This window comes from Thermobia domestica, chromosome 1 (assembly GCF_964235325.1).
Source record: "Thermobia domestica chromosome 1, izTheDome1.hap1.1, whole genome shotgun sequence".
NCBI lineage: Eukaryota > Metazoa > Arthropoda > Insecta > Zygentoma > Lepismatidae > Thermobia > Thermobia domestica.
In genome coordinates this window covers 234,218,575-234,244,129 of record NC_137454.1, presented here as the reverse complement: position 1 = coordinate 234,244,129, position 25,555 = coordinate 234,218,575, and positions in this window count along the sequence as shown.

Below are 25,555 nucleotides of genomic sequence, written 5' to 3'. Positions count from 1 at the left end.
TAGCCATAATACACTATATTCTAGTACTAAGTATTGTTTGAATTATATCATATCTTTCGTAAACCTCTCGTGGTACTGAAGTATTCTAACAACTTCTACATCAAACTAAGAAAATAATCAAGGCGTATATTTTGTACATAAATTTTCAAAACAAGAGTTTTTTTCTGTAATGATGTGCCCCGAGCACCAAAGAGAATAAACACAAAACTTCTGAGACTAGCCAGACATATACTTAAAAAAATAAAAAGGAAGCGACTTCAACCTTAATTATACTGAGGCTTTGTACAAACTCAAGAACAGAAGGTATGAAAAACATGGAATTTTCTTGATGTATCTTTTCTCAAAATTTCTTCGTCATTCCTGTTTCAGCAGATACAATTAGAAAAAAAATACACTCGCACTAAGCAAGGACACTGGAAACAAAAAAAAGACGGGGGCCGCGATGGCTCAGTGGTAGAACGTTCACCTCTGGTGCCAGGGGTCTCGGGCTTAAACCCTGCTCCCGCCAAGTGAACCTTGTGGTGGACAAACACCGTGTGCGTGGGTTTTCTCGGGGTTCTCCCGTTTCCTCCCACATTCTTCATTCCACCATTTCATTCATTACTCATCATCACCGTCTCCTTTAGCCTAACCGGCATAATCGTGGGACGTAAAACTCAAAAATTTCATTTCATTTCCTTTTCACAAAAAAAAAAAGACTACACAAATGAATTTATAAATATATAGAAATTAGTTATGTTGAATGGGGATAACTGAAATCCCAAACTCAACTTGATATCCCAAGTTGAACTTACCACCTAATATACACTATAAGAAAAATATCTAATTAATTGTGGGATCTGCAAGAAAGTTCTGGATCCGTCTCTTATTTATTATTATTATTATTATTATTATTATTATTATTATTATTATTATTATTATTATTATTATTATTATTATTATTATTATTATTATTATTATTACAACAGATCCATTTTTCTGAAACAATAACAGGAATATTTAACTATCGAGCGGGCTCGATTACGCATTAAGTGAGAAACAAGTGATTTTTCAGTATCGCCTGTGTTGTCACTTCCCAATATCAGTTGTAATTTTTCAAAGAAATATGTAGATAATTAACACATACAAGAAACAATAATGAGAGTTACACTACTCGGAACTAGAGGATGGGACTTCTGGATATCCAAAGCCCTATTAACCTTGGAATACCGGCTTTGTTGAACAGTATAGGAAATCTGGAACTCCGATTTCCTTTAGACAAGGATGAAGAACAAAGTATCTGGGATAAATTTTTAATTGTGCTTTTTATACTAATTTGAGGATGTTTATTCTAATAAAACTATCTGTAAACATGTCACAGTGACGAGAAAATTACGTGTGTCACGAGAAAATTATCTGAAAAGTTAGGATATAATATCTATAGTTTATTTAATATTCCAAATTTTCTATGAGTTCTATTGGACGTGTATGTCCGAAAATAGTTCTGTTGGATTCACTGTCCTTAAATCAGTATAAGAAGTGCAATTACGTATAACACGCGCGGGTACTTTTACTAATAGCATAAGCGATATTTCAAAGATTCCCACTTTGAGGTTATTTTTCCCGTGACCTCATGGACTGGTATATTTTAAGATGATTTCATTAGCTTCAACAAAAACTCAATTGGAAATGTATCCCCAGCGTGGGCACTTTTTATTTAATGACATAAAACTAAGGAATTAAAATTTTAAAATAGTACGGTATTGGAAAAATATTTGATTTAATTAAAAGAGTATTGCCAGATACATAAAAGAACGGATAAAATTAAAATTAACTTCAAGATTAATTGCTTATAATTAACAATGGCAATTTTTTCATATTATGCAATGAGAATTGTCTTGAGTTGTAAAATTTAATGTAAGATATAATGTATAAAATTAAAGGCATGCGAAAATTAATAAATTATTTATGAAAAGTCACTATTTCCAAACGAAACAGTGAACCACCCCTAAAGATCTTGAAAATAAACAAAAGTGTTTCTGCCGAATATCCATTTCACGTTTTTATGAGAAAAAAAATTAACGATTAATTCTTGTAATTGTTACAAGTTTGTTTTCTATCATCATCAATCATAAATTTTCTCTTGCAAAATTTGGTAAGTTATCAAATAATAAATAAATTAACCGGTTAACTTAATCGTTAATTGCTCAACGCATAATTCACAAAAGCCTGGTTATTCGATATCGTGACAAGGAAGAAAGGTTATGTAGGTGTTGCTTTTGTAGAAACAACTCTGGAAACACATTGGACAAATTAGACAGTGCGACACCTACCTTAGGGAGCTCATCCATAAATTTACACTTAATTAAATTATATCCAAAGTTTGAGTCGAACGACCAATTATACGAAATACAAGTGTAATATACAATTAATAAGTTGGTTAAAAATATAATAACACGTGTATTTATAGTATTATGCTCATATTTACAATATATTAATAACAAAAATGTATGAAGTCATGTTTAATAATAAATATTTTCATTTCATTTTTATACAGGCCGTGAAGAAACTTCTCAATTAAAAATATAACATCATTCGGCCCTGACTTCTAAATTTTCTGTTTCTCTCGTGGGAGAGGATAGGGGACGGCTAAGGGCCGGAGGAGGTCGTCCCCGAAAACAAGTTACTAACACGAATAAGAAGATGAACATGGATCAAGATGAACCTAGCATCAATCAAGTCCACAATTCTAACAGATAAGATCATTCGGACTTGACTTCTAAATTTTCTGTTTCTCTCGTGGGAGAGGATAGGGGACGGCTAAGGGGCGGAGGAGGCCGTCCCCGAAAACAAATTACTAACACGAATAAGAAGATGAACATGGATCAAGATGAACCTAGCATCAATCAAGTCCACAATTCTAACAGATAAGATCATTCGGACTTGACTTCTAAATTTGCTGTTTCTCTCGTGGGAGAGGATAGGGGACGGCTAAGGGGCGGAGGAGGCCGTCCCCGAAAACAAGTTACTAACACGAATAAGAAGATGAACATGGATCAAGATGAACCTAGCATCAATCAAGTCCACAATTCTAACAGATAAGATCATTCGGACTTGACTTCTAAATTTGCTGTTTCTCTCGTGGGAGAGGATAGGGGACGGCTAAGGGGCGGAGGAGGTCGTCCCCGAAAACAAGTTACTAACACGAATAAGAAGATAAACATGGATCAAGATGAACCTAGCATCAATCAAGTCCACAATTCTAACAGATAAGATCATTCGGACTTGACTTCTAAATTTTCTGTTTCTCTCGTGGGAGAGGATAGGGGACGGCTAAGGGGCGGAGGAGGTCGTCCCCGAAAACAAGTTACTAACACGAATAAGAAGATGAACATGGATCAAGATGAACCTAGCATCAATCAAGTCCACAATTCTAACAGATAAGATCATTCGGACTTGACTTCTAAATTTTCTGTTTCTCTCGTCGGAGAGGATAGGGGACGGCTAAGGGGCGGAGGAGGCCGTCCCCGAAAACAAGTTACTAACACGAATAAGAAGATGAACATGGATCAAGATGAACCTAGCATCAATCAAGTCCACAATTCTAACAGATAAGATCATTCGGACTTGACTTCTAAATTTTCTGTTTCTCTCGTGGGAGAGGATAGGGGACGGCTAAGGGGCGGAGGAGGTCGTCCCCGAAAACAAGTTACTAACACGAATAAGAAGATGAACATGGATCAAGATGAACCTAGCATCAATCAAGTCCACAATTCTAACAGATAAGATCATTCGGACTTGACTTCTAAATTTTCTGTTTCTCTCGTGGGAGAGGATAGGGGACGGCTAAGGGGCGGAGGAGGCCGTCCCCGAAAACAAGTTACTAACACGAATAAGAAGATGAACATGGATCAAGATGAACCTAGCATCAATCAAGTCCACAATTCTAACAGATAAGATCATTCGGACTTGACTTCTAAATTTGCTGTTTCTCTCGTGGGAGAGGATAGGGGACGGCTAAGGGCCGGAGGAGGTCGTCCCCGAAAACAAGTTACTAACACGAATAAGAAGATGAACATGGATCAAGATGAACCTAGCATCAATCAAGTCCACAATTCTAACAGATAAGATCATTCGGACTTGACTTCTAAATTTGCTGTTTCTCTCGTGGGAGAGGATAGGGGACGGCTAAGGGGCGGAGGAGGCCGTCCCCGAAAACAAGTTACTAACACGAATAAGAAGATGAACATGGATCAAGATGAACCTAGCATCAATCAAGTCCACAATTCTAACAGATAAGATCATTAGGACTTGACTTCTAAATTTTCTGTTTCTCTCGTGGGAGAGGATAGGGGACGGCTAAGGGGCGGAGGAGGTCGTCCCCGAAAACAAGTTACTAACACAAATAAGAAGATGAACATGGATCAAGATGAACCTAGCATCAATCAAGTCCACAATTCTAACAGATAAGATCATTCGGACTTGACTTCTAAATTTTCTGTTTCTCTCGTGGGAGAGGATAGGGGACGGCTAAGGGGCGGAGGAGGCCGTCCCCGAAAACAAGTTACTAACACGAATAAGAAGATGAACATGGATCAAGATGAACCTAGCATCAATCAAGTCCACAATTCTAACAGATAAGATCATTCGGACTTGACTTCTAAATTTGCTGTTTCTCTCGTGGGAGAGGATAGGGGACGGCTAAGGGGCGGAGGAGGTCGTCCCCGAAAACAAGTTACTAACACGAATAAGAAGATGAACATGGATCAAGATGAACCTAGCATCAATCAAGTCCACAATTCTAACAGATAAGATCATTCGGACTTGACTTCTAAATTTGCTGTTTCTCTCGTGGGAGAGGATAGGGGACGGCTAAGAGGAGGAGGAGGCCGTCCCCGAAAACAAATTATTAACACCAGTAAGAAGATGAATATAGAGCAAGATGAAGCTAGCATCAATCAAGTCAACAATTCTAACATATAACATCATTTGGCCGCCGACTTCTAAATTTTCTATTTCTCTCGTGGGAGAGGATAGGGGACGGCTAAGGGGCGGAGGAGGCCGTCCCCAAAAACAAATTATTAATACCAGTAAGAAGATAAATATGGAGCAAGATGAAGCTAGCATCAATCAAGTCAACAATTCTAACATATAACATCATTTGGCCGCCGACTTCTAAATTTTCTATTTCTCTCGTGGGAGAGGATAGGGGACGGCTAAGGGGCGGAGGAGGCCGTCCCCAAAAACAAATTATTAATACCAGTAAGAAGATAAATATGGAGCAAGATGAAGCTAGCATCAATCAAGTCAACAATTCTAACATATAACATCATTTGGCCGCCGACTTCTAAATTTTCTATTTCTCTCGTGGGAGAGGATAGGGGACGGCTAAGGGGCGGAGGAGGCCGTCCCCAAAAACAAATTATTAATACCAGTAAGAAGATAAATATGGAGCAAGATGAAGCTAGCATCAATCAAGTCAACAATTCTAACATATAACATCATTTGGCCGCCGACTTCTAAATTTTCTATTTCTCTCGTGGGAGAGGATAGGGGACGGCTAAGGGGCGGAGGAGGCCGTCCCCAAAAACAAATTATTAATACCAGTAAGAAGATAAATATGGAGCAAGATGAAGCTAGCATCAATCAAGTCAACAATTCTAACATATAACATCATTTGGCCCTCGACTTCTAAATTTTCTGTTTCTCTCATGGGAGCGGATAGGGGACGGCTAAGGGGCGGAGGAGGCCGTCCCCAAAAACAAATTATTAATACCAGTAAGAAGATAAATATGGAGCAAGATAAACCTAGCAACAATCAAGTCCATAATTCTAACAGATAAGATCATTCGGACTTGACTTCTAAATTTGCTGTTTCTCTCGTGGGAGAGGATAGGGGACGGCTAAGGGGCGGAGGAGGCCGTCCCCGAAAACAAGTTACTAACACGAATAAGAAGATGAACATGGATCAAGATGAACCTAGCATCAATCAAGTCCACAATTCTAACAGATAAGATCATTCGGACTTGACTTCTAAATTTTCTGTTTCTCTCGTGGGAGAGGATAGGGGACGGCTAAGGGGCGGAGGAGGTCGTCCCCGAAAACAAGTTACTAACACGAATAAGAAGATGAACATGGATCAAGATGAACCTAGCATCAATCAAGTCCACAATTCTAACAGATAAGATCATTCGGACTTGACTTCTAAATTTTCTGTTTCTCTCGTGGGAGAGGATAGGGGACGGCTAAGGGGCGGAGGAGGCCGTCCCCGAAAACAAGTTACTAACACGAATAAGAAGATGAACATGGATCAAGATGAACCTAGCATCAATCAAGTCCACAATTCTAACAGATAAGATCATTCGGACTTGACTTCTAAATTTGCTGTTTCTCTCGTGGGAGAGGATAGGGGACGGCTAAGGGCCGGAGGAGGTCGTCCCCGAAAACAAGTTACTAACACGAATAAGAAGATGAACATGGATCAAGATGAACCTAGCATCAATCAAGTCCACAATTCTAACAGATAAGATCATTCGGACTTGACTTCTAAATTTGCTGTTTCTCTCGTGGGAGAGGATAGGGGACGGCTAAGGGGCGGAGGAGGCCGTCCCCGAAAACAAGTTACTAACACGAATAAGAAGATGAACATGGATCAAGATGAACCTAGCATCAATCAAGTCCACAATTCTAACAGATAAGATCATTAGGACTTGACTTCTAAATTTTCTGTTTCTCTCGTGGGAGAGGATAGGGGACGGCTAAGGGGCGGAGGAGGTCGTCCCCGAAAACAAGTTACTAACACAAATAAGAAGATGAACATGGATCAAGATGAACCTAGCATCAATCAAGTCCACAATTCTAACAGATAAGATCATTCGGACTTGACTTCTAAATTTTCTGTTTCTCTCGTGGGAGAGGATAGGGGACGGCTAAGGGGCGGAGGAGGCCGTCCCCGAAAACAAGTTACTAACACGAATAAGAAGATGAACATGGATCAAGATGAACCTAGCATCAATCAAGTCCACAATTCTAACAGATAAGATCATTCGGACTTGACTTCTAAATTTGCTGTTTCTCTCGTGGGAGAGGATAGGGGACGGCTAAGGGGCGGAGGAGGTCGTCCCCGAAAACAAGTTACTAACACGAATAAGAAGATGAACATGGATCAAGATGAACCTAGCATCAATCAAGTCCACAATTCTAACAGATAAGATCATTCGGACTTGACTTCTAAATTTGCTGTTTCTCTCGTGGGAGAGGATAGGGGACGGCTAAGAGGAGGAGGAGGCCGTCCCCGAAAACAAATTATTAACACCAGTAAGAAGATGAATATAGAGCAAGATGAAGCTAGCATCAATCAAGTCAACAATTCTAACATATAACATCATTTGGCCGCCGACTTCTAAATTTTCTATTTCTCTCGTGGGAGAGGATAGGGGACGGCTAAGGGGCGGAGGAGGCCGTCCCCAAAAACAAATTATTAATACCAGTAAGAAGATAAATATGGAGCAAGATGAAGCTAGCATCAATCAAGTCAACAATTCTAACATATAACATCATTTGGCCGCCGACTTCTAAATTTTCTATTTCTCTCGTGGGAGAGGATAGGGGACGGCTAAGGGGCGGAGGAGGCCGTCCCCAAAAACAAATTATTAATACCAGTAAGAAGATAAATATGGAGCAAGATGAAGCTAGCATCAATCAAGTCAACAATTCTAACATATAACATCATTTGGCCGCCGACTTCTAAATTTTCTATTTCTCTCGTGGGAGAGGATAGGGGACGGCTAAGGGGCGGAGGAGGCCGTCCCCAAAAACAAATTATTAATACCAGTAAGAAGATAAATATGGAGCAAGATGAAGCTAGCATCAATCAAGTCAACAATTCTAACATATAACATCATTTGGCCGCCGACTTCTAAATTTTCTATTTCTCTCGTGGGAGAGGATAGGGGACGGCTAAGGGGCGGAGGAGGCCGTCCCCAAAAACAAATTATTAATACCAGTAAGAAGATAAATATGGAGCAAGATGAAGCTAGCATCAATCAAGTCAACAATTCTAACATATAACATCATTTGGCCGCCGACTTCTAAATTTTCTATTTCTCTCGTGGGAGAGGATAGGGGACGGCTAAGGGGCGGAGGAGGTCGTCCCCGTAAACAAGTTACTAACACGAATAAGAAGCTGAATATGGAGCAAGATGAACTTAGCAACAATCAAGTCCACAATTCTAACAGATAACATCATTTGGCCCTCGACTTCTAAATTTGCTGTTTCTCTCGTGGGAGAGGATAGAGGACGGCTAAGGGGCGGAGGAGGTCGTCCCCGAAAACAAGTTACTAACACGAATAAGAAGCTGAATATGGATCAAGATGAAGCTAGCAACAATCAAGTCCACAATTCTAACAGATAACATCATTTGGCCCTCGACTTCTAAATTTTCTGTTTCTCTCGTGGGAGAGGATAGGGGACGGCTAAGGGGCGGAGGAGGTCGTCCCCGTAAACAAGTTACTAACACGAATAAGAAGCTGAATATGGAGCAAGATGAACTTAGCAACAATCAAGTCCACAATTCTAACAGATAACATCATTTGGCCCTCGACTTCTAAATTTTCTGTTTCTCTCGTGGGAGAGGATAGGGGACGGCTAAGGGACGGAGGAGGTCGTCCCCGTAAACAAGTTACTAACACGAATAAGAAGCTGAATATGGAGCAAGATGAACTTAGCAACAATTAAGTCCACAATTCTAACAAATAACATCATTTGGACCCCGACTTCTAAATTTTCTGTTTCTCTCGTGGGAGAGGATAGGGGATGGCTAAGGGGCGGAGGAGGTCGTCCCCGTAAACAAGTTACTAACACGAATAAGAAGCTGAATATGGAGCAAGATGAACTTAGCAACAATTAAGTCCACAATTCTAACAAATAACATCATTTGGACCCCGACTTCTAAATTTTCTGTTTCTCTCGTGGGAGAGGATAGGGGACGGCTAAGGGGCGGAGGAGGCCGTCCCCAAAAACAAATTATTAATACCAGTAAGAAGATAAATATGGAGCCAGATGAAGTTAGCAACAATCAAGTCCACAATTCTAACAGATAACATCATTTGGCCGCCGACTTCTAAATTTTCGGTTTCTCTCGTGGGAGAGGATAGGGGACGGCTAAGGGGCGGAGGAGGTCGTTCCCGTAAACAAGTTACTAACACGAATAAGAAGCTGAATATGGAGCAAGATGAACTTAGCAACAATCAAGTCCACAATTCTAACAGATAACATCATTTGGCCCTCGACTTCTAAATTTTCTGTTTCTCTCATGGGAGCGGATAGGGGACGGCTAAGGGGCGGAGGAGGCCGTCCCCAAAAACAAATTATTAATACCAGTAAGAAGATAAATATGGAGCAAGATAAACCTAGCAACAATCAAGTCCATAATTCTAACAGATAACATCATTTGGCCCTCGACCTCTAAATTTTCTGTTTCTCTCGCGGGAGAGGATAGGGGACGGCTAAGGGGCGGAGGAGGTCGTCTCCGAAAACAAGTTACTAACACGAATAAGAAGATGAACATGGATCAAGATGAAGCTAGCAACAATCAAGTCCACAATTCTAACAGATAACATCATTTGGTCGCCGACTTCTAAATTTTGTGTTTCTCTCGTGGGAGAGGATAGGGGACGGCTAAGGGGCGCAGGAAGTGGTCCCCAAAAGCAGGTAACAGCAGTAACAGATTATGGACCAATGGGCGCAGGCAGTGGCGTATTTAGGGGGGGCTTCCGGGCTTAAGTCCCCCCCGAAATCTTACTTACTATAGTAAAGTATATGAAACATCTTGCAGAATTTTCACATTTTCAGGCAAAGCCCTCCCCGAAAGTTAGCAAAGCCCCCCCGAAAGAAAATCGTAAATACGCCACTGGGCGCAGGTAACCGTTCTTAAATACTGACTACTAATTCAATCTAATATATTGGAGACTCCAGAAAGATGAAGCCATAAATGAAGGCCTCAGTAGGAATTTATAACATGATCCAAAAGATGTCAAAGTCAGTGCTTATGAAGGAAACATTTGAATTACCCAAGGACAATGTATATGTACTCCAATAGAAATTCCTCGAAACTTTGAACTTAACTAATAATCTGAGTTTCCTTAACAATGGGATGAGGTAGTATGAAGAGGAGGAGAATATAGCGCTAGCATGTGTAATTTCTAATATCTTCATAAGTAAGAATGCTAACTTCATTTTGGTTTTTACTGGAGAGGATTTCAATCCTTCTTGCCATCCAGGGAATATCTACTATCGAATCAACTTGAACAGCTTAATAGAACATCTATCTCGAAAATAATAGTTGTTGTGCTATGATGTCTGGATAATGTTACTTTCCCTCTCAAGAATGTGCTACGGAACATTGATGAAAATTTTAATCTGTAAATAAAAGTTCCTTGTTTCAATATATGTGCTTAAAAATCAATGTTAAGTGTACTATTTCGAAATTTAGTCGATTGTTTCATATGATTTTTTTTCTTTTTCTTTCCTTCTGTCTTTTTTTTATTTGAAATATAGGCCTATATTAATTCATAGGATCTGACTGTTTATGCTTTCATTTAAGGCAAACGAATTTCATCCTTATAGACTAGATTTAAAATACTTTCATTTCACTCGTAGAAATGAAATATATAGGGTTATTTTGTGGAATATGGACAGTCCGATAATATGGGCAGAGCTAAGCTTTTCATAGTACCACTGGAAGAGGAATTAGGTAGAAACGAAACCTTGTAGTTGGGAACACTGTGTGGAGTATTGGCACAACGAAGAGAGAGCGTCGTGGTGTTCGGCTTCAAGTTCGTGGTATTTTGAAAGAAAAATGGGAGGCAATCTGCATATTTTCTATTGCATATTTTATTGTTTGTAAAATGTAAGGCATTGCAAATAAGAGATTCACGCGAAATAAACGTTTGGTTAGAAAAATCACCTTGGTGAGTGTAATCTGTGAACATTGCATCATAGTTATCCGAAATTGGAGGGAACTCGCACGATGGCTTCTTGCTGCAGTGTTGCAGCTTGCTAAATAATATCACTATGGGCAAAATGAGCATATACGTTTTGTATAAAACGGGCAGATGCATTGAACATAGGATAAGTACATTTTGGAGAAAATCGAATAAAAGAATTCGCATAGTTAAGAAGTTCTTCATCATGAAAGAATACAGGCATATTTGAAAATATATATTTCTGAAAAATTATAATTAAATTTACTAATTTATTTACTTAGCAGCATGCCACCAATAAATTCCATGTAACAGGAATTTGGCCGTTTAATCCACATGCAATTCCAGACAAGGCTTTCCTCGGAGAAGACGTGGAATGTGCTATTCAAGCAGAGTCTTCGGCAAGACGATCTACAAGCTCCAATGCAGAAACTTCACAACAACCTGATATAATTCCTGGTCCCTCCGACATGCAACGATGTCGCACAGGCTTACAGAGTCAACAGCAACACCTTCCTAGAACAACACTGCCTTTATCAAAACCATCTGCTACAGCCAACGCAGCGAGTACAACAGCAATTCATCGCAAGAAACCTTCACAACAACCTGATGAAACTACTGGTCCTTCCGGCATACAACGATGTAGCAAAGGCTTACAGAGGCAACAGCAACAACAGCTCCCTCCCACAACACTTTTTTCATCACGTTCGCCAGATTCGTCGGTAAGTTTGGTGAAGGACCAACAGCAAAGTCTACCAGACATTCTTCGTTCTATTTCTCCTGTTCCGAAGATAAAGCTCCCAGCCAGGAGAGTGAACTCTCGACGTCGATGCACCAGAGAACTGACTAGCGACGCGGAAATAAATGAATCAATTGTTAGAAAGAAAAAAAACGGGAAGAGAAGGCAAGTTTTCAGCCATCTAAACGAGGGAAGAAAGTAACAACTAGAAATAGTGTTTAATCGAAATGTCCTATTTGTGTCGTTGATTTTTATTCTGAACCACATGAAGAAAGGCGGGTTGAGTGTCAGATGTGTGCGGTGTGATATCACGAGTTGTGCGTTGTACCGGGTCTAGAGGTGATTTTATCTGCGTTAAATGTAAGATATAATACGTACAACGTTGCAGTGAAACAATGCTCATTAGAGAACAACTGTACGTGGTGTCTAATGTATCCAAATATGAGCGTAGTTTGAGATCGTGGCTTTGATCTCTCATTATTTTCATGTTTCGTAATTTAGTTTTCTTACTTTTTCATATTTTTTTTTTGCAATTTTTTCGTGAATAATGGATTAAAAATGAATTGGTTAAAAGAATTATTATTATTATAACCAAACAGTACGCCTGCCCATATTACACATATACTTCGGTTAATATGGGCATTTGAAGTAAGGTTAGTATTTAATATTTCCTCGCAATGCCCTTATATATTGGTGAACATAAAATCCATGAAAGGGTAAGTAAGGTATCATTCCATGTTTCTGTAACATTTCTTGTCATATTATCTATTGATGAATATAAGTAATATTACATTTTGTATTTTTCTGCCCATATTACCCAAAATTACCCTATAGTGTTAAATAGGGATTTTTATAATTTAATCATCATGAACCTTTTTTAGAATATAGATCTTATTATGAACAACAGCCAGAGCAGTTAGCAAAAATGGGTAGAAAGGGACGAAGCATATTTTACCATCCTCGTATAGTTTATGTTAAAATATTAAAATGCTAGTTTTATATGTTTGTGGACGTTTATATGTTTCTGGCCATTTTTTTAAACAATGATATCTCGGAAACCATAAGCTCTAGAAAGGTGCAATTTTCACTGATCGATTGCAAATTTTGTGTAGATTGTTTAGTTTTAATTGCATATTTTTAAAAATTTCCGTTCTTTTTTATTACATGTTTTAGGGGCACATTGGAAGTATTGAAATTTAAAAAACTAAAGCATGATATCCTACGAGTTATACATTTCAACACTACACATTTGTATACGGGGTTAGTATCTCTCTTCGGCGTTTGTTTCATGATAATGAAAAACGAAGTACAACCATTTCTCCTATCTAAGATGATTCTTTATCGTTTGGAGTGTTTTGCCCAATGAACACCATATACCACTAACATTATAATTAAATGTATGTATAATCTATTTGCTTATTACATAGTGCATGCAAAAAGAAAGAAAACACTGATAATACATGAATTAGAAACTCTAACCCAAGTAGGCTCAAATCTTGCAAACGTTGCGAGATATTGAAAAAATCATCTCTTGCCTATTTATATCAAGACGTCCTTCACTTGTGTCTATAAAAGAACATGTACAGACAGTGTGCAAATTAGATAATTTAGATGGGAGGAGGATAAAGTTAGGCCAACAGGACGCAGAGACTGAAGGTGCAATAATTCAAAATGAGACAATAAGGCGTGCCCCTCACATGCACACATATCTGTAATAAATAAGAGGTTTATTAACTCAATAATTCTAACGACAATAACTATGTATATTTTGTCTGACATGCACACACGATACCTAATCTTAAAAAAAAAAAAAAAAAAGTTGTGATCCTTCTAAGAGTTTCTGGTGATCTACACTTCCAATAATATATTTCATTTGCAATAATGTATTTTTGGTCACAATAAATGTATCCCGTAGAGTCTATTAATAATTATTTAATATGAGATTGATAAAGTCTTAAATTGTATATGGGTACTTTCCCGAGAAAATGTCTCAAACTGAAAAAAAAAGTAAATAAATACAATTCAGCTAAGTATCAAACATCAAATTGAAGTTTGAAATTCCTATTATCAGAATGTACTTGAGCTGAACTCGTTTTACCAGTATATTACGAATTATTTTACAGGAAATCATATCACGCTATGATGAGTATCATCATGCTTTTTTCGTGGCTTATTTTAAAAATCTAAAATTTGGATTACAAATAATATTTACGCACTAATATATTCGTCCATTTTGAAAAGACTCCTCTTTTGATAAATATCAGCAGGAAATAATAAAATAATGCATTAGTCAATGTATAAATGTATGATTAGGTCACACTACTGACGAAATATTGGAAAAGTGCTTTTACCAAGATAATGACTTGTTCTATTTATTGGATATTACGCAAACTGCTAGTTAATCAAGCCCTTCATAAATTGTGTAATTTTTGATTTACCTGACGAAGAACTCTTTTTTCAACATGAATGTAAATATTGGCCGGCATAATCGACATATCAATTATAATGGCTTTTTGAATTTTTTGCGTTCCTTTGCTGTACGCGATGTTTGTCGATATGAGGGTCGGTATGTGCATCTAGAAATAGCAATTTCACTAATTTTTTTAAACAAAGAAAAAAATGGCACAGACATATCATTCCACATTGCCTGAACAAGATTATTCTGATATACAGGTATATTCCATGTTGTTGTCCATATATTTTTTTTTTTTTTTTTTTGTATCGTAACGCAAAGCAACGCAACGAAAAATTGCGGATTGCAATTATAATTACTATGTCAATTACCACAAATTAAATGCAACTTTTGAGTTGCGTAGACGGAAATCACTAGGGAATGAGAACCATGCGCTAACAAAGAATACACTATAAAATGAAATATAACAAAAATTAAAACAAGATGATAATCGATACAAATGTAGAGGATGAAAATGATATATCCTATCTTCGCCAAGTATGGTGGAAGAAGTTATTTACTTCGTCTTGGCCAACCACTAAGAGCATTTATAAATCCATATGTGACTTTGTTATGCGCAATTAGTACATTCAAATTCACGAACGACGACGAACTGAATGATACGACGACACGATTGCAAGTAAAAACTGTAGTTATAACAACAGAGATCAACTAAACAAAGGTGAAAATAGTGGGGAAATAAGAAATTACCAAAACTGAATAGTTTACATCGCTGATTTCGAAATATAGCTTGCAAATTAAACTTACAAGAAACGAAGTGAAATTTGACTTCATACTAAGCGCAGTTTGGGGGGAAAGCAAGCATCCCCAGTGGGGATAGTTCTGTTGATTTCTTTGGGGGAAATAAAATGTGATTGACGATTAAAATCCCCTCATCCCTTGGTAATTACCATCTTGTAGTACAGATGTGAGGAATGACAAGAAGATTCATGCTCATTTCTGTGAATGATGCGCTTTGTAGAGAGCACAGGTTCAGCTAGTTTTATTACTTTAATATTTTTAAGATGTGTGGTGCTTACATTGTAAAAGCAACGAAAGATCATATTAAAGTTAAACGTTTTTTAAGCACTTTGGTTTTGAGAAAGTCATTTTACGGATATGAAAATGAAAATTGGACATTTTTAATGAATGTCACTATGAAATGTGTTCTTATACTTAAGTCAATCCCAAGCTCAGGGGCGTCATTTAGGGAGAGCAGGAGGGGGCATTTGCTTCCCCCCCAAGAGTTTGAGTAATACATATAATTTAATCGATTGACTACTAATATACTACTACTAAACGTAAAAGTCTTCTTAAGCCTGTGGTGCTCTTGCCTCCCTCAAGCGAAGTCTGAAATGACGCCCCTGCTCAAGCTATATAAAATGCTGGAAAGATTCAAAGAAAACACGTTTCATTTTTTACATGAAACTGGAAATTTTGCTTCTTCACTTGGCATGAATTCTTTATTTTCCTTTAGGCTGATTTTAACTGTAAGCGATATATTCGCTGGAATGCTTCAAACAAACGACACACTATGTTTCATAAAAATAAGTCAATATTTGGAAAGTATATTCATGAAGCACTTTTAAAATAGTGTGATATTATTCACTAACTTCTTACTAACTTCAGCAACACTGGGTAAATCCTGATTTTTTTAACCATTATATATACGTGATCTGATCTATCCAGTGAATACGCCGTGAACTGAGCTATTAGGGTGACCTTGAGTTGAAGTTAGGCCATGCGCACCTGTTGCTCTCTTGGCAGAGTACTTATTGGAGCGGCAGTAGCGGTCAGACCAAAGCGAGCTTATAGCTAAAGGTGGCACTGGTTTTGTAGTGTCTTGTTTTTTTGTTCGTGTCGAAAGCTCAGTGAATTCATGAAATGTTGAAGGTCATTTATGGAAGTAACTCACTGAAGAAAAGAGCTATTTTAAAGTCGATCAAGCCTTTGCGTTGAGGCCGTGAAGAGTGCAGGAATGAAGCAAGGCTAGACAACCGTCTACCTCTTGTGTCCGCGAGTTACTGAGACATAATTCGATCACAACGCTAGATCACTCTCCGTACTCACCAGACTTAGCCCCCTGATTTTTTTGTTTTTGTTTTTGTATCCTAAATATGAAACGGTCATAAGGGTTTGGTACTGGGACGACTGGAAATGATAAAACGTGAAATGGCAAGGCACCTGAAGAGCCTGACTTCTGAAGACTCCCAAGGATATTTTCAACAATGGACAGGGAGATGGTGTAAGTGTATTACTACAAATGGGGGATATTTTAAAGGGGATAAGATTGATGTACTGTAATTTTGTAAAATATAGTGTTTATGACATCAGTTCCCGTATATATTAGACAGAAGATTATATCTATCTATCTATCTATCTATCTATCTATCTATATCTATATATATGGGAGACCGGGGTATTCACGAACACTTAAGCTTCGATTATAAATAACTCTTTTGTTTTTAGAGTAGGGTAGGGTAGTAATGCATATAGGGTAGTAAGATTACAAAGAACTAATGCTCAAATATACAGGAATATATAGCCTTATCTTTAACAAAATAGATAACATAAGAGCCAACTTACTTTGCACAGATTGTTGAAACAACGTTATAAGTAAATCGATAAGAACTACAAAATGTGTTCTTCCTGTCAATCCACTCAACTGACTGTCACCAAATTTATGCCAAACTTTTCCAAATCTCTCCGCTAGCATGCAGCAAAATCGTCTGTTTTCTAACAAGTTTCTTTGGGTGTAAACTTAGGTGTTCGGCATTACCTCAGTGTTCGCGAATACCACGGTTTCCCCTATATATATAGGCGCGGATCCAAGGGGGCTATAGGGGCAGAGCTATAGCCCCTCCTTGACGCTCAGAATACACTGGAGAAAATGGGCTTTAATCCTGCTTTACACTGGATAAAGCGGCAAACAATGGTTTAGCCCCTCCCTTGATTATATCCTGGATCCGCCACTATATATATATACAAGGATGTACCTATGTCAGGTGCCTATAAAATTTTTGAGAATAGCAAGTGCCCCCAGAGGTCCCATCATAAGGCTTCTGCGACTAACTTTAACATTTAAAATGGGAATCTCCTATTTTTATCCCAGATTCGGATACTGCGACCGAAAAAACACAACTTTACTTGAGGTACTTTTTCGTTATCCTACTAGATGGCGCTGTAATAGCAAAAAAAAAAAAAAAATCATGGAACGCCACCTGAAGTTGATAAATGAAAAGCTAGTTGAAAAATTGGACATGCAGTGTTATGTTGGTGCTAAGATTTGGAAAAACATAAAGATAAGAACACGTTTGTAATAATATTCTGCCAAATCTTGCATTGTTTTGTGAGATTGTTGATACTATGAAAGTTGATTAACGCCAGCTTCCCGTTTGGGACATGAACGTTTCAGTTAAGTAATCGGGCACAGTGTCAAGAATTAAATTATTCATTCTGTTGTTACGGGTATGTAGATGTGCATAATTATGATTTGATTTGAAACTGCATATTATTTTATCTGAGAAGTGAAAGTGAACGTGAATATGTAGAGTTGATCGGTGGATCTATTAGTCATTAGAAAAAAGAGCAAATGTTCTCTTGTAAAATTAGTGGAATAAATAACATTTGACCAGAAGACTTCTATGGCATGTTTTGTAAATACTTATGGTTGGTAGTAAATTAAGGTTCAGCAACGTAGAAGCCATTAGATATTGAGTTGAGTTGATTTTGAGTTTAGCGACGAGGCTATATGAGACGTGGACCTACAGATTAACATGGAATCCAAACCACATGAACTCCTGCCGGGAATCGAACGCGGACCTCCCACGCCATAGGCGCGTCCGCTAACCACTTATGCACGAGGGATCTCCCATTAAATATTGATAGTAGTAATCACTATTACAGAAAACCTCTGAACACTCAAGCTCATATATTTCAACTGGTTTGTATTAGAGTCTCAAACTGAAGTTCTAATGCTCTTGAGGATACCAAGAGGGGCCCAAGACCGTAAAAGATCATCTACTGAGTTGAATTGATTGAGAGTTTAACATCCCTTTTGAGCAGCATGAGGCTATATGAAACGGGATCTACTGATTAACATAGAATCCGAACCACATGAGCTCCCGCCGGGAATCGAAGACGGGTCACCTATGCCAAAGGCGTGTATGCTACCCGCTTAGCCATGAAGGAGCTCAATCATATACTAAAATAAGGGTAATATTTAGCGAAACATTTCGCGGTCCACATAATCCCATTACGTGATCTTTTGTCTAGCTCTCCGTAAGGCGGTCGATAAAACGGGAACTATAAAATATAGTAACATTCCTGGTCGACCGAAATTGATGACAGCTGAAAACAAACAGCTTGATGTTACAGTCATTTGAAGACTGTGCTTGCAAAGTTGCTAAACAACTTGACATTAGCCATATGTCTGCAACAAGAATATTGAAGAAAATGAATTCCCACCCATACAAAATTCATCTGATACACCAGTTAAATTAAGATAACTTTGATCACAGTGTAACATTTTGTGAAGATACGATGAAACGAATCAATTATTACCAGCATTGCACTCTCTTTTCTTACCAGCATTGTGTTCTCTGATGAAGGCACGCTCCACCTAACCGGTCACATTAACAGACATAATTGCAGGTTTTGATTTGACTACAATCTCATTGGCCCTTTGAAACACATACTCTACAACGTGGAAAGTTGAATAGTTGGGTGGCAGTGCTGAATAGTACATTAATTAGTCCCTTTTTTATTAATGACAATTTGACTTTTGATGTGTATGAGGAAATGCTTTGAAATCAAGTATTTCCAGCATTTAGAGAGACTGAAAGACAATCCAAGTGTATCACCACCCCTCCCTAACAATTTATATGAACTTTGAGAATGCATATAAGAAACAGTTGCTTCCGTTGGTATTTGGTCTATTCCTGGGGCTTTACCATGTTGCATTTTCTCCAAAGTATTGTCAAATTCGCACTGTAAAATTGATAGTCCTAATTCATTTTCATCGAAGTCTTCTTATTTCTCTATCTTTTCTTCATTCACTCTGTGTCTTTTGCAGAGCTCTCCAATGTATTCCTTCCACCTGCTTGTTATCTGCTCCTCTTCTATTAGCGCTGTCCCGTCCTTATCTATGATAATATCTGTATGTTTCTTTTTCTCAACGAATTGTTTTCTAACCCTTCTATATGCGTTTCTATATTGTCATTGACTATATTTTCTTCAATTTCCTTGCACAAGTTGTTTATTCAGTTTTCTCTGGATTTCTTTACTTGTCTGATGTGATTGCTGCATCTTCTGTATTCCTCTTCTTTGTTTGATATCTTAAACTGTCTTCTTTTCTTCATCATTTCCAGTATTTCTGCCAGGATAACGAAAAAGTACTTAAAGTAAAAGTTGCGTATTTTCGGTCGCAGAGTCCAAATCTGCCATAAAATAGGGGGTTTCTGTTTCAAATTTTCAAGTTTTCCCCCGAAGTTCTATGATGGAAGCACTGAGAGCACTTGCTATTTAGAAAATTATATAGGTCCCTGACATGATGCACCGATGCTCAAGAAAGTGTGTGAGGCGAATTCCAAAAATTTGACATCAGAAATGAAAGAAACTTGCACGGATATGTGCAGGGAGCTTCTGCTAGCTTTTGCATATTTACCTAGGTACAAATGTACGAGTGGTTAGATAAGTTTAAATGGGGTGTAACAAGTGTTGTATATTTACTACGTCCAGGACGCTCTGCCTGTGCAGTGACGGAGAACTACATTGCGAGAGTTGATGGATTGTAAAACAATGCAAATAAAGGCGTTTATGAAGCTATAGGAAAATTTCGTGACATTTTTTAAAATTGTCACTTCACACCAAACGAACGATAGTTTTAGAGCTATAAACCTTGTAAACCTGGTTCCTGTTTTCTCCGTCTGAATAGAAAGAGTACATTACGTGACACACTTCTACAGATAAGAAGAGGTGGATTGGCGGGGTGAGTTGGATTGAACACCAGAAGCAAATAGTCGATCGAGACGTGTGTTTCTGAATGCATAAGCAAACGATACAAGAATTTGTTATTACAGTGAAACCTCTACTAACGGACACCCCTATAAAACGGATACCTCCCTTAACAGACATATTTTGTAATCCCCAAACACTGTAATAGGAAAAAACATATTGGCAAACCTCTCTAAAGCGGACACTCTCTAGTACGGACACGGACAGTCTTTTCTGTCTTTTATAAGTATTATTTACCTCCGTATTACGGACACTTTCTCTAGAAATAAGTTGAAAAGTGTAGTAAAAATACATTTTTAGTAATTCATAAATGTGTCACCAAGGATGCATTGTGACCACATTTTGCCTCCTCAACTGTCTGCTCAGCAATCCAGATGAAGCGTCTCTGTTTAACAACACTCTTATGTCCTTTGCTTGCATCCAACTCCCACCCAAGCTGTTTTAGACACAAAAGTGATTGACAGTTGCCCGCCGTTAGGGATCACACGTTATGCTACTGTCCCGTTGGAGTCTCTAACCAACCAGAAGACAAGTTTAGTATTTTTTGCCCTCAGGTATATATATTGTCTCAGAAAGGACACTTCAGGACTGCAATTACCCCACAAATTTTAGCGCCATACTGAAAACGAAGGAAGTACTGATAAGTGTAAAGTGCAGAGAACTATAACATGTTATTTCCATGTGTGCTCCGAACATAGAGTATTGGATGACAGGGGATAATGCATGTAATATTCGTAAATACGTGATTCATGTAAAAAAAATCTAATTGTATATTACCTTGCTCACTAATTTACATAACAAAATACTGAAACCTCTTGAAGGCGGACACCTCTCTATAGCGGACAATTTTTGATTCCCCACGGCTGTCCGCTTTAGAGAGGTTTCACTGTAATTTGAACTTAAAAGATTTGTAACGATTTCTAAGCTGCGAACTGTACATGTAGAAAGAATAACATTTGAAAGTTTTCTTTGATATAACTTCTTGTGTTAAGCGTGGAAGATCGGGCAAGAAGAGGAGCTTAATATGAAGTTTGGTGATCTGTTGTTTAAGTGTAAAGATGGATAGCCGAACGAGAAATTCATGAAAATACTGGATGCAATCAACTAGAATCTGTTACCAAAAGATTATAACAAAAGTAATGTCGCTGATGCGAGGAGATCAAGGGGATTAGCAGAGAACATTAGAGTTAACGATGTGTTCGTGAGTTGTCTAAAAAATCAAACCATCAAGTAGCTCATAAAAATCATCTTAAACGTTATGCAGTTGCCACCATTTTGAAAAAAAAAAAAAGATGGCAACCAAATATCTCTCTTTTAAGGCATAAAAACTACGTTACTTACAATTGTTTCTTGATAACTGTGATAGATGCATACAGTTCACAAAAATTTTCTTCATTTGGTATGATGACTGTTCGGAACTGTTTGACAATATTTTGTGAACTGAAGAGGCAATGTTTCATGTCAGTGGATCTGTGAACGGAGAGAACAATCATCTCTGGGCGAGTTATAATCGAGCATGTGCATTAAAGAACCACAGGAGTGTCCAATGTAATGTATGGTAATATATGGTGCACAATGTGCGCCACACATTACAATAATGTGTGCAAATGGCCGCATAATATGTTCCCAGATCGTTAGATTTGGAGATACGGTGCACATGAATGGCTGGCCTGAAGTCAAAATTTAACGAATTGTGATGTGATATTTTCAATGGGATTGACTTAAGGAGGAGGTTTATGAGAGAAAACAATATAATTAACATCAACTGGAAGTAATACAGTTGTAATCAACAATGTTCTTGAAATCGTTTTGTAAGTTTCGGTGAGAAAGTTGATATTCATGTGGAGTTGTCACAAGATTTCAAATTCTGTTCTTTCTAAATATACTAGTTTTTTTTTTCTGATACAACTTTGATTTATTAAAGTTTGGAAAATATTATAATGCTTTTTTCGAATTGCCAGTTTTCGAATTGCCAGTGCACTGCGTTTGGGAGCAGATGTTTGCGAGCAACACAGATGTTCTGCCTGTAGAAGTGTCGTAGACAAGAAGGGCCTTCATGGACTCCCCTGTGCCAATAGTGCGGGCAGACATTCACGCCACTCCAGCGTCAACGACATTATCATGAGGGCACTAATTTCAGCAGGCGTTCCTTCTATATGTGAACCGTTGGGATGCAGTCGTGCAGACGGCAAGAGGCCAGATGGTATGACCCTAATACCGTGGAAGAAAGGAAAAGCACTTCTATGGAATTTTACTTGTTCCGACACCTTCGCTCCTTCAAATCTGCATTCTTCCTCAGCACAAGATGGCAACAACGTAGCTGCTCGCCGAGAAACAGAAAAGCGCAGGGAAGTATAGCAATTTACTCGACAAATATCATTTTGTCGCTATAGCTGTCGAATCGGGTGGTTCATGGGGTCCCGAAGGCCTTAACTTTATAAAAGAAGTTGGTCACCGCATTTATTTATCGTCAGGAGACGCTAGAGCAACCTCTTTTCTACTGCAACGCATCAGTATGGCAGTACAAAGAGGGAACGTTGCATCAGTTTTGGGAACGCTACCCTCTGGTAAGGAACTGGAGGAGATCTTTTGTCTGTAATCTCGGCGAAGGTTTGAGGATGCTGTTGCGAGGCTTATCACAATAACGTATATTAGTGGATAATTATATTTTGATATTCTGTAAAATGTAAATTGTGCACTGTTCAAGGAATGTAATCTTTTGTAGTTTTGCCACCGGACTTAATGCAAAGTGGGTTCTGTGCGTAAAATTGTTCATGTCTGGTTCCTTATTTTTTTGCTGTTTTTACTTACTGTTTTACTGTAAATATACTAGTTATATATATCATAAATAAAGTAGTTACAATGATTCAAAAATAGAGAATGGCTTAATAGACACCCTGTACAATTTCAGTAAAACTTTACGGATCGGATCACAGTTGTTACACAAGATGGTGATGGTAAACGGTAGTAACTCCAATATAGTGTCTGCGGAAATACCTGAGGAAATTGTTCAATGTATTCAGGAAGACACAGTACTCATGTCAATAACACGCGTTCCATATTTCATGTTAATAATATGAATTGTATTTAATTTGATATATAGCATATCAAGAATTTAATATCTAGTTTTGCTTTACTTTAAAAATTCTCCTCGACGTTCTGTTTTAGAGGCGACAAAAAATAATGGAGAGTGAACACAACACGCTATAGCCCCTCCCTGGCTACGGGGCTGGACATATTTAAACACAATGAAAACCCAAATGTCTAGCGGTAAGTTACAATATTAGGCACTGTAGTACATGCTGAAGTAATATTGATGTCTATCTTATCTTTGTTTTATCATATTTAGCGTATCACTTTGTACTATATATTGAATTTACCCCAGGCCGGTAGCAAGTCCAAAAATGTAGGGGGGCGGTAGAAGTTAGGGGGGCTCGACCAAACCATATTATAGTTTAATATAGTTCATTTGCAAGCCTACCGTGAAAATTTTAGGAGGGGTGCAGTGAAAATTTAGGGGTCCCGGCCCACCCTAGCCCCCCGTGGATACGGGCCTATGGTTTCATGTGGTGTGTTGTCTGTTTACCTCAATACGGTTCTGAGTTTAGTTGGTTTAGAGTTTAACGTCTCTTTCAACAGCGAGACTATATGAGAAGGGACCTACTGATTAATATGGAATCCGAACCACATGAGCTTTCGCTGAGAATCGAACCCGGGTCGAAGCGCGCCGCTTAGCCACAAAGGAGCTCTCAAAATAATAATCTCTTGACCTTCTGTCTATTTTGTTCCTAGGAAAGAGGAGGAAGAATAAGCATAAGCATGACCTGAGAACAGCGTTGCTAGTAGTAGTAGTTAATTTTTGTTGAAGATTCTGACATGTTTAATCTTCCCGGATATACTAAATATTTCCTATGGGGAATTAGTCCCCTATTCTGAATACAATTTGCGGCTTATTTTGTAAAGCAGTGAATAGTTTTCGGTAAAATTGGGAGGCACCAAGAGTTAAAAATCCAATCGTATTTTTATTTATTTATTTATTTATTTGATGGTGTGATAATAATTTCAGTTTGTTTCTTTTCTACAATATAGCTGTTGTACAGTCACGAAAGAAAGTATTCTTCACTTGACAAAATTCTTTTAAAACTCAGCAATAAATTAACCTATTACAGTACCGTTTTTTGGCAAGTTATCAAATTATAACTATCCTATGAATAACAACAAAAAGATTCAAATTAATTCATTTGTTCCCAAGTTATTAGCAAAAGAAAATTTGTCAACTGTCAAGTACTTTCTTTTCCGTGTGTACCATTTAACACAGAAATTATTCTTAATCGGAAATGGTATTTCGAATCTCGATTTCTGAAACTTAATTGAGCGTAAGTTTCTGCTTACAAAATTAGAAGAGTGTGTTCTCGTGTGTATGTGTATGTGTGTGTGTGTGTGTGTGTGTGTGTGTGTGTGTGTGTGTGTGTGTGTGTGTGTGTGTGTGTGTGTGTGTGTGTGTGTGTTAATTCAAGTAATGATAAAAATAAGCATTCTAATAAAACGCAAACTCTATTGATTAGACAATCGATAATAATTTAACATGGACAGAAGTTGGATCGAACTGGTGATCTCACTTTATGAAGTAAATGCTCTACCATAGAATAACCCTGACACACAGTTCTACTGAATAATTTGCACATAAAAATTTTTAAATTGCTTCAAAATACTAGTTTGTAACTTGACTGATCAGATTGGTAAAGAGAAATTAGCAAGAGGCTTTTAGAATATGCAAACGAATGCAAATTACCCTTACAGACAGTTAAACAACGATCGTCATATATGATGTATGTAGTTTCATTGCTTTGATATTAATTACACATGGAGATAACATACCATAGCCAGTGTATATATCGTCTAGAATGACTGATATTGCTTATTAAGCAATGCTATGTGACATTCTTTTAGATGTTGGCAAATAGAATATTTAAGTCAGATATTGGACGTTTGAATGCTCCTGCTTTAATTGAAGATTAATTGGGTGGCAATTAGTATCAAAAGGGGTTACTCATAGGCAAAATGGAATTACAAATACGTTTATATGAAAGAACTTTCGATTTACATACGTATATAGAAGTAGTATTAAAAGGGACGGCAAGAATATAAGAACTCAAAACTACTAATTATTATCTACACATTTTCAAAGCTCAATAATCAATTAAATTGGCAGAATTGTCATTACTTATACGAAATTCTGATGGAACGATTTCTAATTGGTTTATGCATATGCGGTGGATTGTCCTGAAGCCAGGAAGTTAAGAAGGACGAAGGGAAATTATCGTGGACATTATTTGATAATAAATTTTATTATGATGTATTCGTTGAAAGGTATACATGGGCGCCGT